General features: G+C 38.1%; 2 pseudogenes; both read left to right on the plus strand.

Moving 5' to 3' along the window:
• Positions 1–210: 210 nt before the first annotated feature.
• On the plus strand, positions 211–8379 carry LOC149097952 (uncharacterized; annotated as a pseudogene).
• Positions 8380–13503: 5124 nt separating this feature from the next.
• On the plus strand, positions 13504–14253 carry LOC149097953 (uncharacterized; annotated as a pseudogene).
• The last annotated feature ends 1205 nt before the right edge of the window (positions 14254–15458 follow it).

Here is a 15458-nt window from a genome sequence, read left to right on the forward strand (position 1 = left end):
TAAAACCGAAGATAAAATGAAGTCCCTTTAACCTTTAATCTTTCAACTGTTGCAAGAGTCTTGAACGTTTCGGTTTTTGCGCATAGCGCGAAATCTAAAACAGAATTATTCATTCGCTTCAAATCTGAATATTTTACCAAAGAGAACGGAAGGTTTCTACATTTCAATATTCTCAGGTTAGAACAAGAAAAATACTGAACTGAACGCATAATAGCCGGGTTACGTGTTGAGGTTGTGCAATCGGGTAGCAATATTTTAGAGCAGAGTTGCATTGTCCTCACCTGCTTAAAATTAAAATGCGTCAATTTCCCACGACTCAATATCGCATAAGTCGAGGCAAAATTGTCAATTTTTATAGGCAACCAAATGATCTCTTTGCAGGGTGATTGTTTTCCATTGCTGAGTTGCTTGTAAAACCCACTCACCAGGAACTGAAGTTTCCTATTGGCAAGGTAGGTTAAAGACACTGAATTTTTACCGATAATTGTTATTGCAGGTTTATCCTGTTTAGTGGCGAAAAAAAACATCAAGAAAAAATAAAAATGCCCAATGCTATAATGAGAGCTCTTCAAAATCGTTATTTAAGACCAAAGTCAGCCAAGGAAATATTGTAAACAATTCTCGGTGAATGCAGTCACTTCTTTGTTTTAAAGCAAATTTAGTTTAAACTAGCCATCAGTTTTATTTTGGCTTCAAAAGGCAGTCTTCGAGGCAGTAGACTCAAGGTTTTCCGAAAGGTAGACAGTTACCGGATAACAGTGAAAAGCTATTATTCAGGGCCACCACAATATAATAGTCGACACTGAACAGAGAGCCAGTAATTCGCTAAAGTGAAATTAGAGCCTTTGACATTCCTGAATAACTTTAAATTTCTAAGGCAGCTGAGAGGAACTCTTAAAGGAAAAGAAATTTTGAATAATTTGGGCTTTTTTCAATAAAATAATCCATCGGCAGAATAGTTACGCACCGAAATCCGTTTTGTACGAGCGAAGTAAGGCTGTCTACATTTGGCCAAAGCTTCACGGCTCTCAATCAGCAAACGTTCTTACAGTTCAGTCATAAATAAAGAAAATAATGTTAATAATAAAGAAGAATTTAATTTAGTGAGGTCGAGGTCGAAGGGTTCATAGTTTTTTGAAGACGAAAAGCATCAAGAAGATCAAGCAGCGACGAATGTTGGTGGGCGTAGCTTAATAAGTCTTAACTTCAGGCGTGATATTTTCGATCAATAAAAAGAGGAATTCGGTGAGGTTGAGAATTATTGAGAAGAAACGTGTGCTACCGTTTAACAGCGAATATTTAAACCTAATCTTAGCGCAGTTTCCAAAAAAAGGCTGTTGCCTTCTTTGACACAAATGAATGCGAACATTAGACGGTCATCGCCGAAACAAATGATATCATTTTTGAAGAAAAACAACAAATACCTTGCCAAGAAGTTTCTCATTAAAAATCTATAGAACGTTAAGTTTAAGTACTGTTTTAACACCAACAGAAAATCGCTTTGCACGGGAAACGTTTTCACCCTGTGAATGTTACATTTGCTGTTTGAATGTTGTTTCTTCGAACGTTTTTACGGAGTTTCTAGTTGACATCAAATAATACTCTGCAGAAAAGATAGAAATTCTTTTGTTTCAGATCAAGAAGCAACTCAAAAATGATATTAAGCTTATCTAGGCCCCATTATATTATGTTCTCGCACACGTTTTGGTCCAATGCCCCTTTTCTAAACAGTTCAAGATGGAAATACACCAACATTAAGTCAGTAGTTATTTAGGATCATAGAATTTTAACACTTTGTTTTCAATTATTTTTGTCATTTTTCCGGTGGACCAATATTATATCTCTCTTTGAAGTGTGACTGGTTTTTCATTTACACGGAGACTACTTACCAGGATCTACAGTTTCCTATCAAGGTGGGTTGAAGTCTATTGCAAATTATATAATAAACCAAGTTATTCTCGCATTTTGATTGGTTCTCGCCTATGATCTATTAGAGGACAGACGCACGATTGACGTCATCATTTCAAAGTTTTTACCTCTGTGTTTTAAAATGGCGGAAAGTTTTGAGAATTTAGATAATATTTTACATGACTGGGCAAAAGATAAGGTACAAGAAAGTCTTGTCCAGGCATTGAACAGGTACCAGAAGCATAGTCTAGCAGGAAGAAGAAAGATAAAGCCGTTTCTGTTTTAGAAAATGACTCGGAAAAAAATACTTGAGCAGTCTCAGTCAGCAGTCGAGCGAGACTAAACCAAACACAAAATTGGTCTTGGCAAGCCGAGAACCATTGCTTTATCTCGAATATAACAAACCCAATAAACAAAATGCTTATGAGATAAAATTTATTTAAAACATTGAACTTTTCTCAGTCTCAAAATAATTGTTGACACAGTGATTGTCTGGAATGAAACATCAAAACCACTTCTTAAAACAGTTAAAATAAACACATAACCTTGCTTTCCGATGCGAATGTTCCAGTCCGTTTCAGGGCACAGCGGCGAGCAAAGTATAGCTCACTACAGCTCACGGCCAACTGTATCGCAGCTAAAAGGTGTCTCCGACACTATTTCACACTGATTTGAGAATCACCAACCGCAGAGGACACAAATTTCCACCATCACTAACGTTCCTTTCATTCAAAACTCGAATCGAATGGCCTCCAGGTTGACCGCAACCGCAAGTTTTTCGAGCGTAGGTTTTCAACTCCTGCAATATTCGAAGCAACATCCAAGCTTTTCGGCTCACAGGGCTGCTCTGACTTGATTTATCCAGCATTTTCTTTAAGATCTGTAGATTTCGCAGCTCAATTTTGCTTTCGCTGTAAGTTTTCATTCCACGAGAAGCGACGCTCGAGTCAAGTTTGACAGTGGCGTGATTTTCCTGGACTAATCAAAATTCTTTGCTACGCATAGCAACCAATGAAATTGCTTCAATTTGTATAGACAATAGATTACGTCAAATGGCTTTTTTCGTGTTCGCCAAAGTGGGCAAAGGCCGGCTTTCGAGTTACGTTAAAAGATTTTGAAATAAAAAAAGCTTTATCTGTAGCAGTTTGTTTCGTTATTATATAAAACAAATAGATTCCATGTTGCCGTGCGTCAGTTCAGTAATAGATCACAGAACACGTCAAAATGTGGTAAGAACATCACTGACACACTCGGCTATCGCCTCGTGTGCCACTTATTTGTTTCTAGCACATTTTGACGTCATCTGTGATCTATTACTGAACAGACGCACGGCAACATGGAATCTATTTGTTAAATGGATGATAATTTCCACTGTCAGCTAAAACAGTTTAATAACACAGTGGAGAGTGAATTTCTTTTTTTGTGCGTACGCCGCGCATTGCATATATAGACGTTATGATGATGTGGTAAATTTGAACGCCAGGCAACTCGTTTTATCTCACCTGTCATTGTACTTAAATTGTCTTAAAATATTTAGGCCCTTGCATTCAACTATATGACGTGTTCTCAACATTATAAATTTATCTCGGATCAGAAGAAAGGAACGTTTTCCTCCGAGAAAAGGAAGTGTTTTTTTGTTTTTAATTATTTCCAAGTTAATTGCGTTATTTAGGTTCTTTACCTGTCTGGTGCTGTTCACAAATGGATGATAAGACATCCTGACAAAAGCAATTTGTATTTAATGGAAAATTAAACTTAACACAAAAACTTGCTCATCAATATTTGCTTCTATTTATATCAGTCTATCTCTTATAGCGGTGTATCACTCTTTTAGGATATATTTGTGCTCAAAATGTCAAACCTGTCTTTCTCTTTACAGAAAGAAAAATTATCAGATCTTTTAACAAAAAGATTCACCAGAGAGAACATCTTGTTTGCGACTGGGTAAGTTAAAGACGTTTCAACTTTTTTTTTTTCACTTACCTTCCCAATATTTGTTCCGGTAACTGTTTTCGTAAAAGTTTGGAAAGACCTTTAATTGTTTAATGCTGTGTGCTTTATTTGTTTTTACAATGCTATAATAATCACTCCTTGAGAAAGCTTGAAAATAAATGTAATGTCAATTTAAACATTTCATTACCATAGACAGTGTTAGTTCTTTGTGTGCGGCGAGGTGAAAATAGACGTTGTGTTGGTGCACATTTTGAACAAGTTTCGCGATGCGACACATTTTCTTGTTCACCATTGTTCAATTATTGAAAGATGCTGAGGTCTTAACAGTTATAACATGTTCTATACTTTTCCAAGTTTGTCTTGGATCACAGCAAGACCGTTTAAATAACGAAAGACGCTGTTAAAAAGCATCTCAGTGTGTGAAATATTCAGAATTGTTCTAAATATCTAGTGGATACGTTATCCACATTATTTTATCGAGTCTACGCCAACTTAGGCCTTTTGGTGCGCATCGAAGGTTAATCAAAATTTGCAACACCAAAAACCAGATCACTAATTGCGTATTTACTTAGTCTTTTATATCAATTACCTTATTATATTATTTTCTTTACAGTCTGTATTTATTCTACATCGAGAAATTCAAGGGGAGGGCCTCTAGTAAGGTAAGTTTGAGAGTTGATTCAACTGTTCTTTTGATGCAAATGAATATATGGAAGATCATATATTTGAACTGCGGAGAAAGATATGAAGGCATGATTGATCATCGCAGTTATATACACAACACAAGCGCTAAATGGGATGCGAACCCAAGACCTCTGCGATAACGGTGCAGTGCTCTACCAACTGAGCTATCAAGCGAACTAGCATCTGGTTACTTTTTGATGACATGCTTAGCCTAAAGAATATTAGTGCTTTGCCGTTGATTTTCCCACGGTTATTATGTTCTCTCTCCGAGAATATTTAGTGTAACAAGAGATTATCAAGGTAATCTCTTGTTAGTAATTAGTTCATTTGAACATTCTAATACCAAGATAAGCGTTACTTTGTTCTTTATGGGCGATTAAATGTATCTAGACGTTTTGAGGTGCAATTTGTTTAAATTCTCAGGTCAAGTTATACAGCTAGCATTATATTCTCAATGTTATAAATTTATCGGGAGATGACAACTCAAGCGCATTTTAGATTGAAAAAAAATAAGCAACGGCATCGTTATGTTTAATTCGGATTCTGCTTCGATTTAAGAGGCTATTTAATGAAAAAAATAAACGAAAAAATAGCACTATTGATAACGTCAACGCTAATCTTGCCAAAAAAAAAAAACAAAAATGGCGCCGAAGGCGAGAAATTAAATGACGTTGCGGAGAAAAGAAAAGACAGAATAGCGTGCTTCTCTTTTCTAAGCTGTGTAATAATCGCTTCATTTGGTTTACAATGGCAAAGATTTCTGTCACCTGCATTGTACAGTGTACCGATCTAGGTCTGGTGACAATTTTTTCTGAAGACTCGTCTACAAAAGTAATCTATAGTGAATGGAAAATCAAACTTATACTAGCAAGATCTTCAGCAGCAACTTCGTATGTTCTATCTTTCTCATGTCATCTGTTTTTAGAGGAATATACTTTGGAGAAAATGTATTCTCGTTTAAACATCCTCAATCGTCTTTATCTTTAATTACAACGTAAATTTGTAAGAAAACAATTAAAGAGAGAGCATGTTGTTTACAATTGAGGTGGGTTTTGAACGTCCGTTCGTGCATTTTAGTCTAAATTTGAATGTAATATTTTGACATGTCAATAACAAAAGAGAAAATAACTTAGTGAGGTCTGGTGTTCAAATATTAACAGTATGCTTCATTATTGAGAAACGTTGTCTTAACGGGTGTGAGAGTTCCAGAAGGAAGGGTAACAATATTTTAAGGACGTAAAACATCAAGAAGCCCAAGCAGGCTTAGTGTAGATGTCAGTTTAACAAAAAAAAACCAAATAAGAAATTCGGCGAGGTGGGGAATTATTGAGAACAGACATGCTCATTTTAGGCACAGGGTTGAAAGCGAATATTTGGACAGAACCATAGCGCAATTTCCAAAAGGGCTCTTGTCTTCTTTCACGCAACTGAAGATTTTTAAGAACCAAATTTCCTTCCTTTAAGACTCCGAAATTTAGGCATAAACTTTCGGTATTTAGGGCTTACAGCAGATTATTGAAAACATATTTACAGACGTATTAAAAACTACAACAGACCTGATTATTGAAAGCAACATATTAAAAACTGGTTTTCAACTCATCGAAAGCCGATAAATGTCAGGGCGTACTTTCGAAAATTAAATCTCCATATTGATGTAAGCTTTGCATCCCTGCAGTCAATTGCATGTTTTACTAAAAGAACCTGACAATAATAATAATTCATTTTGATCTTTCCACAGGTAGACGAGTAATTACTTTTGACAACAATACGAAAAGGACAGAGCTTTGAGATGTTGTCTTTATCTGAGTGCATACCCTGGATGACTGTAGGCTTAGCTGAGTCTGTTGCTGTAGTAACATTCAACCTCTGTACGATAATTATTTTTATAAGAAACCGTAATCTCCGCAAGCGTAGTATGTACCTGGTGATAAATTTGGCAGTTATAGATATGTTTGTTGGAGGAATTTCTGTGTATGATCTGTTCTATCTGCCTGGAATAATGTGTAATTTGTGGATGTGGCTTTCAATTGGAGATGGGACATTTTATTTCATATTTGTTATCAAAGTTTTGTTTCTCTTTGGCTCATTAACAAACATCGTCATCATTGCTTTAGAACGGATGTACGCGACGGTCCGTCCATTCAGACATCGTGTACTAAAAAATGGGTATATCGATTAATAATTGCCGCTGTTTGGGTTACATCCGGGATGGTGGCAATAGTTTCTGAACTTCTTCCACAGTTTGAAGAAACACATTATTACGGTTTTTACTTACCTACTATATTTTCTTCTATTTGTCTTTTGATCATTTGTGCTTCTTACACGTCCATTGTTATTAAAGTCCGTTGTGGAGCGCAGCCTCAACACCATGTTGCAGCCAGTAGAGAAAGAAAACTGACCATGACATTGTTGACTGTGACTGTTGTATCTCTTCTGTTGTACCTGCCACACGTTATATTGCTTTATGTCATGTATATCAGTAAATATAAAATATGGCTGTCACTGTCCCTTTCAGTGCGTTTTCATTTAGATTCTGCATTTTTGGTTTTATTGTTTGCAAACTCTCTTGTAAATCCTATATTATACACTATCCGCATGCCAGAATACAGATCAGCTTTACTTGCTCTCTTTCGCAAACGACCTCAGCAACAAAGACAAGTTGCAGTTTTTCCTCTTCGTGACATGTAACGCAGATACTGTAAAAAGCTGTTCCAGTTTCTCTGTCCAGATTTGTTGTTTTTAAACATTACATTAATCCACATTTTAGCTGAATGAGCACGACGAGGAAACGAAAGAATTAATATCTTCGTGAGAAAATCTGACCTACAGCAGATGAACATAGTTTAAAGGCAAATGAGCAAGGTACCGTACTGTAAGAACAAAAGCATACAACGGGTGTTTGTCTATATCTTGAAAGTCAGAGGAGGTGCAAAAATTAATGCTAAGTTAATTCACAATTTAATTTATAGTCATGTTATACCATCTTGAGTGCGATTATGGTATTGCGATTTTCTAGCACTCAGCATATCAGTCAGTTAATAGTAGTGCAGAAAGTTTGTACATGACTCGGCAGAGAACAATTTGGTTCAATTAGTTGGTACATTCATGATTCACCAGGTAATAAATCGTGTATAATTGTAATAACAAGCTTAAAAATATTAGAATCTCAAGACTTTATTGACTTTGATTACAACTATTACAATCCTTCATTTTTTTTTTTTTTTTTTCTGTTTCTTATGCTTATTAGGGTAATTGTTATTTAAACCCCACTGGGAATTCAAACTGTAAATAATGAAGAAAAAACGAAATGAATTCTGGTGTTTGTAGTGAAATGACGACAACGCGCAAATCTGCTATTGATAGGGCCGGAGTTTCGCGTTCGGAAATAGAACACTACCAACCCGTTCCGAGGGCGCCTTTCCCTTTAAAGTCTCGGGAGGGCGGGAAAAACCATGGAAAAAAAGGTAAAATACAAACAAACAAACAAACAAACAAACAAAATAAAGCAAAAATATACCACGCAGCCGGAAAACTTGAATTCGCGAAATATTTTTTTTCGAGGTTGACCGGCTTTGCCGACATTTTCTCCGCCATCGAAGTCTAATCTGCATGAATTACTTTATTCGGTGTACATTATCAAAACAAGGGACCAATGAAATGGAAGAACTCCAGGCCTTTTTCTTCTTCCTGTTTTCAGAGGGTAAGGCGCGCTGGAGTAGAAAAGGGCCTTTGTCAGTCCTTACCACCTTCGGAGGGAAGAGCGCCCAAGGTTGAATGATGTTATATTTAATATTTAATGTACATTATTGTGAAAAGCATACTCGATTTCAGTGCTGTATTACTTCTTTGATTATGTTTTTGGCTGAAAATAATAAGATGAATAAAGTACCAGTGATGTTAGAAATTGAATTTTCTTGGTTTGGTTCTAACAATATTAGCATACAATATTTTTAGAGTTCTTTTACTGTAAGTTAAAGTCACATTTCAGACGCGCATCTTAACCCTACAGACATTTAACAATTTTTTGGACGAGGGTGAAAAGGAAGGATAAAATGCATCGAAGGATAACTCCCTTTAGTGTCCTTTAATCATTTAAACACCAAACAAATATCATCATGTCAAGCAAACGATAATTTGAACACAAAGTGACTGAGATACTTGACATAAGAGTATCGCTGCTGGATAGCCGCTATTGGAGCTGAGTGTGCATAATTTTTTTTTTTTTTTTTTAACAAATGCACGGCCGGAAATTATAGAGCAGAAATGTTCCAGATTTGGTTTTGCGAGCACAGTCATCGCCCCTTCTCAGATGTAAATATATAGTTTTTGCTTTTTCATGCAATATTCTAATTAAACCAAACAGAGATGGTCTTCCCATGTTTTGTAAGAAAATCAGAAATACACTTTCGGGGCTAGAAAAACTGTTGAAGGCACTCGCGTTCCTCTCGTGTGTCCATCAGCAGTTTTTTTTTAATTTTTCTGAGAGACCTTGGAACATCATCTTCCATTTGGCGAATCGATTGATGCTTTAGCGGATATCATCAAGTTATGATGCACGCTGGAAGTTTTGAGAGCATGGTAGAAGCGTAAGAAATTGATCGAGGCCCATTCGAGAGCACCTCTAGGTTCTTGACTGCTCTCCGAACTTCCTTAACTCGATGATGAACATTAAGCCCAAGTGCTGGATTTCATCCCTTTTTCTCACTGGCAAAATTGTTGTTTTATTGCGCCAGTTACAAAGGTTTAAAATTAAGAGCAATTCTCCAGGAAAGTGAAGCAAAGTTGGAAATGAAAATTTTTAACCCCCTTCAATTTTTGTGTGGAGGTAGGTTACCTGGGGGGATGAACAAAAACAGCCATATTTGGATCGGCAGATGTATCGTTGCCATGGTAACCGCACTGGATGATGTCGGCCCCAGGACCATGTTTTGAGCAAAAGTTCCACTCTTAAAAAGTAAAAGTAAACGAGTCAGTTTCTCAAATGCATGTGAACCAGTTCAAATGAAATTCATACAGATGGTAGGGCCATTCTCCCAGTTTATAACATTTGCCGTTAAAATATTTTGGGCTGTATAAACAAGGAGAAAATGCTCGTCTTACTATGTTCCCTGTCAGCCATTTAGACAAGCAGGAAAAACAAGCACAACCATATTCGTAATTTCTCTGAAAGTACTCTTTCTACATAAACCAAATTAGCAGCAGAGATTAAACAGATATTGACGTTTCTAAATATCATAAAATCAATTTGGGTAAAAATATATTCTGTCCATGGGTGCTGAAGACACCTGGGGCAAATTGCAAAAAAATGCAAAATTGGTAATTTTGAGGCCGCTAGTATTTGGCTCAAACAGGCTTTAGAGAGAGAAAATCAGCTTCAAAAGTATCTTTTATCATCTTGTCTGTTACCTACATTTGGTTAATAAGGTTTTGGCCAACCAATTTGATGAAATATAAATTGATACAAAACCTACCTTGAAGGTTTTAGGAATTTCTACAGGATGCTTTCGTCGCGTGGTTCTCTCCTGTGTCTCTCCTTCGCTCGCTCCATTTTCTTGACCAAAACTAGCGCAGACTCTAATCTAACGGTAACTCCCATCGAATATCTAGTTTACCGTGTTTCAGATCGAAGATGATGATACAAGTAACGCGCATACACTTGACAAAGAATAGTTGACAAGGTCAAAACATGGTCGTAATACTTGCGATTTCTGCCGTCGAGCACCTAAATTCATCAATATTATCCAACCAGGAAGTAATGTAAATGTGTCGAGATCAATGTACAAAACAAATGCATGCCTTTGAACAATCCGAAGTTACGTCTTTGGCTAAAATCGATTCAGATATTGCGATAGTCGATAAGCCAACAATGGTGAATAAACTAAAAGCGTAGGCCGCAAGTCCGAGAAGCACGACTGCTGACCAGATGTAACACAATGTAATGGGATGTAACACCGGATGTAAGTGTAATGATATCCTCTTGTAATGGGGTTGTTTTACAATGGCAATGGCGAAAAAAGCCAACATAAAAAAAAACGAAACCGAAAAACCGAATAAAAGCATCAAAGAAAAATTAAACGTTGAGCAATCTCATACTCTGGGAAGCTAGGAACAAGGTTGAAATGTTTAGATGCAAAGTCTAACTCGGATTCATACGTACCACGGGGCCCCATGTTGAATTTTAGTTTTAGTTGAATGGGTACAAGTGCAATCTGCATTTTTGACACGCACAGCTTGAATTTCCTGTTTTTTTTTTTTTTTTTTGGCATACCTGTATAGACAGAGAGACTTCGAACGTCCAAGAGTTGTTAGAAAAACTAACTTCCTCGCTCTCATTCAAGCCTGGACATCATTTGTTGTTAACGAAAACCTGAACATATTTTAGCACCTGTCAGTACTCCTGGGTTTACCTTAGCTAAACCAAGAGATGATAAATGGTATCCTCTCTTATATAGACTTGATCTAGTGTAGTAAAGCCAATGGAGGCAATCAGGTTGCGTAAAACGATCAGTGAAGCGCTTTTCTTTTGTCCTGTTTATTCACCACTGTAAAACAGTCATAAAAGCGGATCAAAAGTTGTCCTTTTATCCCTCTATCAATGATATATTGTAACAAAAAATATCTAAAGAAGATAAGCTACAAAAGCAAACAAACAAAAAACGCTTATATCGCATTTTAAAAGTACATCCGGTTAGCAGTTTTGCTCCGCGCATTTCCGGTCTACATAGGTTTGGTCGTAAAGAACGATTTCTTCGCTTCTCGATCTCAACCATGCACCACGGAATGTACGGCTCGATTTAGCCAAAGACTTAATTCAAAATCGTAGCAGACATGCAGTTGCTTAGCTGTGATCTTGATGCGTCTATTTAACTTCCTGGATGGATTTCGGATGGATTATTATTTCGATACTCGACACACGACTGTGTTTGGCCCGTTCGACTGTTCTTTATTCGGGTTAATGCATCATCTCTGTGGTCTAACAGTAGATGTTCGGTGAGTCTAGCCAGTTAGATCTGACCTTTCCGCTAGAGTCTGTGCAAGATTTGGTTAAGAAAATGGAGCGAGCGAACCGAGGAGAGACCCATACTATACGACAAAAGCATCCTGAAGAAATTCCCAAAAGTTGCAAGGTAGGCTTTGTTTCAATCTATATTTCATCAAATTCGTTGGCCAAAACCGAATCAATCAAAAGTAGATAACAGATAAGATGATAGAAAATAATTCTGAAGCTGATATTTTCTATCTAAAGCCTGTTTGAGCCAAATACTAGAGGTCTAAAAATTTCCAATTTTGCAATTCTTTGCAACTTCCCTCGGATGTCTTCAACACCCATGGCCAGAATATAATTTTCCCATATAGGTTTTATGATATTTAGAAACTCCAATATCTATATAAGCTCTGCTGCTAATTTGGTTTTTTGGGAAAGAGTACTTTCGGAGAAATTACGAATATGGTTGTGCTTGTTTTTCCTGCTTGTCTAAATGGCTGACAGGCAACATAGTAGGAGGAGCATTGTCTTCTTGATTATAAACCCAAAATACTTATAAACTGGGAGAATTGCCCTACTATCTGTAAGAATGTCATTTAAATTGGTTCACATGCACCCGAGAACCAGACTCGTTTATTTTTACTTCTTGAGAGTGAATTTTTTGGTCAAAACAGAGACCTCAGGCCAACGTGATCAAGTGCGGTTACCATGGCAATGACACACCTGCCGATCCAAATATGGCTGATTTTGTTCATCCCCCCCAGGTAACCTACCTCCACACAAAAAATGAAGAGGGGTTAAAAATTTTCATTTCCAACTTTGCTTCACTTTCCTGGAAAATTGCTCATAAAGTTCCGGCGAATTTTCTCACTCCATGAGCACGAACGGCTATCAATAGATTATGATGCAGTTTTACTTGTACTTAAATTGAAAGCGTGACTTTACTAGCTATGTTTTTTTAAAAAATCATGAATAGAAGACATTTCATGTGTTCTCAAAGAGTTATAAAACACGCGTGGGAACGCGAGCTGAGATCGAGAGTGAATAGTCTCATTGTTTTATAAGAATTCCAACTGATTTTCTTCAAATATCGCTTTCCAATTTCACGCCGCTGACTGAAAGTCATTTAAAATTGCAGTTGTGAACGTGCGCTCATCCGTTTTTTCAGTAATTTCGAGTTTTTAAAGTGAAGAGACCGTTAATGATTTTCTTTTAGTCTTAAGTGGAACTGTTGCTAAAGGTTCGTCCAAACGCCTGAAAACATCATCATTTTGAAGACGAGCTACAGTCACTGCACACTAAAGACTGAAAGTGTACGATAGCTCAGCCAATCATATATCAGCATTTTAATTACCTTATTATAGGAAATTAACGATGCACGTTGACAACGCGAAGAACATTTACGTTACACAAAATTAAGGCGAATTTTCCAAAAGTTAGTGTTTGTAAGGTACGTTTCGGTGTATCATACATAATATACTTAAGCGCGCGATGAAAGCTTGGAAGTTGATTATTACAGCAGCATGGCGGATTTCTAGATTTGATTCGTGTATTGTGTCCGTTAATTGTAATAATCGAGTTCCATCGGTTGTGGAACGACACATCTAGCGACGAGGACTGAAGTTGCAACTGCTCAGACCATGGCGTCAATAAAGATAGACGAGTTAACGAGTGTAAAACCCTTTGATCCACATGGTGAACCTTCAGGCGTGGGAAGGCGATGGCAGCGTTGGTTGAAAAGTTTCTCTGTGTCTGCTGACAGAAAGAGCTTGCTCATCCAAGTGGACAAGGCGGATAATAAAATCCAGAGGACAGCTTTACTCCTTCATTCAGCCGGCGAGACTGTTGAAGAAATTTTCGAAACGTCGGCTGACACAGGCGAGGCGAAAGATTACGAAAAAGCAGTGAAGGCTTTGAACGATTATTTCATTCCAAAGGTAAATTCGACATACCAAAATCACCTGTTTCGCAGCATGGAACAACAGGACGGCGAAACTGTGGATCAGTTCGTGACGCGATTGAGGCAAGTGGTCAAGGACTGTGACTACGGCGAATAAGCCGAGAACCAGATTCGTGATCAAGTCGTGCCGCGATGTAAATCACATGAATTAAGGAAGAAACTACTGACAAAAGGTGAGAAATTAACCTTAGAGCTGTTACTTTCGACGGCAGCAAATCACGAGCGAGTTCAATCACAGCTGGAGAATATGGAAGGCAGAAAGGATGTGAATTCGGTCCGCGACAAGCAGGAAGACAAAGGGAAAGAGCCTGTAAAGCGAGCATGCTACAGATGTGGAAAAGTAGGACATTTTGGACGAGACTCTGAATGCCCTGCGAAAGGAAAAACTTGCCATAAGTGTCGAGGAACTGACCATTTTGGCTCGCAGAGAAGAACGAAAACAGCCAAACCTCCCAAACCTAGACGGAAAGAGAAGACAAAAGGAAAGAAAGTTAGGTACGTGAGAAGTGAAAGAGATGAAGATGAGTATGCCTTTACTGTGAATTCTGCTACATCACCTGAGAAAATAGATGTGAATGTCGGCGGAGTTGTAGTTGCGATATTGATTGACTCGCATGAATCGAAAGATGGATCTTGCAATTACAGCCATACAAGTTCCAAGTCAAGTACCTACCTGGAGAGCATAATATTGCTGATCCGTTGTCACGCTTACTGCATGCGAAAGAGCAAGCAGAATCTTCATCAGCGTCAAGGTGTCAGATGAATTAGTCAGGTTTGTCCCAGTAACTGCCACTCCTCAAGCGATGACAACACGTGAAATTGAAGAAGCCTCATCAGAGAACGGAGAGTTCGTGGAATTGCATCGGCACATTGAAGACAGAAACTGAAAAGGCGATCAGCACAAGCAGTACATACCAGTATGCGGCGAACTGTGTGTTATTAGCAAATTAATTCTTCGAGGTACCAGGATTGTCATACCGAGCAAGTTGAGACCTCGAGTACTGAGCCTTGCCCATGAAGGACACCCAGGAATTGTCAGTATGAAGCAGAGATTGCGATCAAAGGTATGGTGGCTTGAGATCGACAAGGAAGCCGAGAAGTTTTGCAAAACTTGTCATGGCTGTCAGCTTGTAAACAGTCCAGCAAACCCAGAGCCAATCAAGTCAACCCCATTACCAAGTAGCCCATGGCAAGATTTGGCCATCGACCTGTTAGGCCCATTACCATCAGGAGAATCTGTCTTAGTCATCGTTGATTACTTCAGCAGATACTATGAAGTGGAACTGATCATGCGTTAGACTACGTCAGAGAAAGTCATAGAGTGTTTGGAGAAAATCTTCACCACACATGGTCTTCCTCAATCACTTCGAAGCGACAATGGTCCACAGTTCAGATCAGAAGTGTTTGAGCGGTATTTGGAGGATAACGATATAGAGCACAGGAAGACCACACCATTGTGGACACAAGCGAACGGCGAGGTGGAAAGGCAAAACAAGTGCCTCCTCAAGAGCATGAAAATAGCTCAAGCTGAGGGAAAAGAATGGAAGAAGGAAGTTCGCAAGTATTTGGTAGCATATAGATCAACCCCTCATACTACCACAGGTGTGAGTCCAGCAGAACTCTTGTTTGGCAGAAAGATGCGTACTGAACTACCTGAACTGAGACAGGAGAGCATAGAGAGTGAGATGCGAGACAGAGTTGGCGAAATGAAAGCCAAAGCTAAACAGTATGCAGACAAGAAGAGGAGTTCCAAGGAGTCAGACCTAGCTCCAGGTGACAAAGTGTTAGTAAACTGAAGAGCGCTCCTGAGCCTTATGATGTTGTAACCAAAACTGGAAACAGTGTTGTCGTTGAATCACCAGAAGGGTTCAACTTATGAGAAACACGACCCATGTAAAAAAGTACGAGGAGACATCACGGAATCCTGAGGAAACAACTCCATTGCTTGCTGTTACTGATCCTGTAAAA

The sequence above is a fragment of the Orbicella faveolata genome, unplaced genomic scaffold, assembly GCF_042242905.1.
Source record: "Orbicella faveolata isolate gen_17 unplaced genomic scaffold, um_ofav_v1 contig_46, whole genome shotgun sequence".
Lineage (NCBI taxonomy): Eukaryota > Metazoa > Cnidaria > Anthozoa > Scleractinia > Merulinidae > Orbicella > Orbicella faveolata.